Genomic DNA, 4,165 nt, shown 5'->3' on the forward strand with positions numbered 1-4,165 from the left:
TCACAGTCAGCTATTGGATGGATCACAGGGCCCCCAATGGAGGAGCTAGAGAAAGTACCCAAGGGCTAAAGGGCTCTGCAACCCTATAGGTGGAACAACAATATGAACTAACCAGTACCCCCGGAGCTTGAGTCTCTAGCTGCATATGTATCAGAAGTTGGCCTAGTCGGCCATCATTGGAAAGAGAGGCCCATTGGTTGTGCAAACTTTATATGCCTCAGTACAGGGGAATGCCAGGGCCAAGAAGTGGGAGTGGGTGGGTGGGGGAGTAGGTGGAGGAACCTGTGGGGTCTTTTGGGATAGCATTGGAAATGTAAATGAAATAAATACCTAATTAAAAAAAGGAAACAGTAAAAAAGAAAGTGTTATATTCCCATTTGAAAATATTTGACTTATCATAGTCTACACACTTAGAGAAAACTGACTCTATTTCCCCAACAGCTAACAATTGTCTAGGAGTAAAATTGTATGCTCTGCTCTCCCCTCCAGGCTTGAGTTTGGTCTGACAGGTTTAGACAGAATTTTATACATTAAGTCCCAACAACTTTGAGTTTATACATTTAGCTATCCTGCTATATTTCAAAGATGCCTCCGTGTTGTCATTCACCTTCTCTGGCTCTCAGACTCTTTTTCTACCTTCTTTCACAATTATCCTTGAACCTTGGGAGGGTGGGTTGCAATAAATTTATTCCCTCTATGGATGCACATTCTTCAGTCTCTTATTCTCTATATATCAGGTAGTTGTGAGTTTCTGTGTTCATCAATCTGATGCAAACAGAACTTTTTTTTCATAATGACTGAGGGACATGCTGATGCAATGATACGATGATAATTCATTAGAAGAAATACCATGTGTATTTATCAGCAAAATAGTAGGTTCTTTTCTAAGGCATATGACCTGTCTAGACACAGGTGCTTGGTCCAACAAAAGTGGAAGGAATGGGTTTCATCTTGTGAAATAGGCCTTAAATTCAACTAGAATGTGGTCAGTTACCCCATGACATTCATGCTACTATTGCAGCACTGGCCACATTTTGCCAGGCAATCACAGTTGTAGCTTGTAGAATCCACAGCTGGATATAATTGAAAATTACTTTTCTCCTCTGGGAGTGTGCATTGAACTTTCCAGTATTATAAAAGCTAGCCAACAGGGATGAAGCTTCTAGGTTCATTTGAGCTTTTGTTTCATCATATTGTATGACTCAAGTATTTGGTATCTTCAGCTGTAGGGATTTTACAAGCAAGTTCTGGAGGGTAACCAAGAGCAATACAATAATCTGCAATGTTTGGGGGGGGGACAGTATATGAGAACTCATTGTTTAATGACTCCAAAAGAAGTACCATTACTGGCACGGGGCTGTTCGCTAACCTCTGGTATCTAGTAGGGACATTGTTACCTTGTTATAGGCTAACTAAATTTTACCTCTTTTTATGTGAAAGTATATATGTATTAGGAAGTTTCTATAGTGATAAATTTCCATGTGTTTTTTGAAAGGTCGTAATAACTGAGTAGTATTCCATTGTGTAAATGGACCACATTTTCTGTATCCAATCTTCTGTCATGGGATATCCGGGGTTGTTTCCAGCTTCTGGCTATCATAAATAAGGCCCCTATGAACATAGTGGAATAGGTGCCCCTGTGGTATGGTGGGATATCTTTTGGATATATTCCCAAGAGTGGTATAGCTGGGTCTTCCGGTAGATCTATTTCCAATTTTCTGAGGAACCTCCAGACTGATTTCCAGAGTGGTTGTACAAGATTGCAATCCCACCAACAATGGAGGAGTGTTCCTCTTTCTCCACATCCTCGCCAGCATCTGCTGTCACCTGAGGTTTTGATCTTAGCCATTCTGATTGGTGTAAGGTAGAATCTCAGGGCCGTTTTGATTCGCATTTCTCTGATCACTACGGACTTGAACATTTCTTTAGGTGCTTCTCAGCCATTTTAGATTCCTCCATTGTGAATTCTCAGTTTAGTTCTATAACCCATTTGCTCACAAAAATAGTCCTAGCACGACTGCACTATGGGAGGGGGGGACCAACAAGCAGCTGAAAGAGTGAGATGCAGATATTGGCACCCAACCAATGGAAAGAAGCTGCTGATTAGGGAAAGGCTGAAAGAACTTAAGGAGTTGGGCAACCTTGTAGGAGGACCAGCAGTCTCAATTAACCTGGACACCTGAGATCTCTCAAACACTGGACCACCAACCAGACAGCATATTCCAGCTGATATGAGTCCTCCAACACATGTACAGCAGAGGACTGCTGGGTCTGGGTTCAATCAGGAATGATACACCTAACCCTCAAGAGACTAGAGGCTCCTTTAGAGGTCAGGTGGGGTAGAAGGGTTGGGGGTGAAGACATCCTTGTGGAGACAGGGGGTGGGGAGGAGGATGTGTAACAGTCCAAAGGTGGACCGTGAGGGGGGAATAAAATCTAAAGTGTAAAAAAAAAAAAAAAAACAAAAATAAAATAAAATAGAAAAGTTATTGATTAAAGATCTTCACATATTTGAACTTAGATTTTTTGTCACTCACACCCTTGCTAAAATTAACTGCAAATTAAATGCCATTTTGAGAATATTTCTACAGTAATTATTCAATGATTCAGAATGACAAAAGTCAATGAAAGATTCAATTGGATCTATGTAAATTAGATCTGCAGAAGAGATAATCATATTGAACACTGGCCCAAGTATTTGGCAAATTTAGTGAAATTTATGAAGTTACCAATTTATGAAGTTTGATTAAGAATAATTGGGATAAACTTCAATATTTTTATCATTATAAGATTGCTGAAGCCCAATGAAAAGGGGGAAGTATCAAAGCATCCAGAGGGAAAAAAATGATATAATTAGATGAAGGTAAAAATGATAGCAAAATTCTTGTCAGCAACTATGCCAGTTAATTTTGTTAGAGTGAAGTTCCCTCACATAACGTGAGAGAAAGTATTGAAAGGTTCTGTGTAAACCATCAAAAAAAAAAAAAAACAATCAATAGTCCTACTCAACTATAAAGCCTACAAATCCCACCAACAGCCAGTCTGGCAAGATGTCCCCAATGGTACAATAGAAGAATTTTTATCTTGCAGGGAATCGATAGCTGTCTAATTTACCAAAGGCAACTCAAATGGAGGAAGTTTATATGTTTCTGTAAATGCAGTCAACCACTCATGTCTGAGGAGATCATATACCCTTGAGGAAAACCTATTTACTACCATTTTCTTAAATAAATATAATTTCTAAATGTATTCTGACTACTTAGTTTTACATTCACAGATAAGTATAATTCTTATACCTCATCAAAGTAGTGTCCTTTTGCAGGTGATGAAGCCTATTGCAGAGCCCGGTAACTGGCCAAAATGCAGAGAATAAGAGAATGTGGAATACCCAATTCCAGTTGGTGCATCTATGATAAAACCCATACAACTAAGATTCAGGGAACATTGCTGAAGATGGAGCAAAAAGATTGTAAGATCTTGAGGACCATGGTACCTACTTCAAGGTAATGTTTTCTAGACATTACAAGGAAGCTGTGCCCTCTAAATTTCAATAATATGGTTGCCTAAACAAGACCTCTATAGGAGTTGGGGCTTTAGCTCAGTGGTAGAGCACTTGGGTTCAGTCCTCATCTCTGGGACTAAAACAAAACAAACAAACAAGACCTCTATAAATAATAACACCAGCCAAAAGGATAGTGTGGGTGGTGGGGATTTTCACCCTAAGCTGGAAAGTATAGGCAGTCAGTGGCTATTGAAAAAGGCATAGAAGCTTTATTCAAACATGTGCACCCTGGTAGGTTGACCAAAGGCAAGTTATATACCCTAGTAGAGATGCAACACTAGATATACTCCATACACACACAAACACACACACACACACACACACACACACACACACACACACACACACACGTAAAGGAGAGGTCATGAATTTGAGGAGTTAAGGGGCATGAGAGGGATTGGGATGGGAGATGGAGGGGTAGAATTGATATAAGTATAGTATTCATTTATTGAATTCTCTAGAAAAAAATTAAACAAAATATTGTTAACAATGCTTTACCTGCAGGAAACATATAGAAATATAAGTAATTTTTGAGACAAGCTGTGAGAAGTTTTATGAGTAGACCAAAACTAGAATAAATGTTAAAGGAAAACTTTTTGGTAT

Source organism: Mus caroli, chromosome X (assembly GCF_900094665.2).
Source record: "Mus caroli chromosome X, CAROLI_EIJ_v1.1, whole genome shotgun sequence".
NCBI classification, from domain to species: Eukaryota; Metazoa; Chordata; class Mammalia; order Rodentia; family Muridae; genus Mus; species Mus caroli.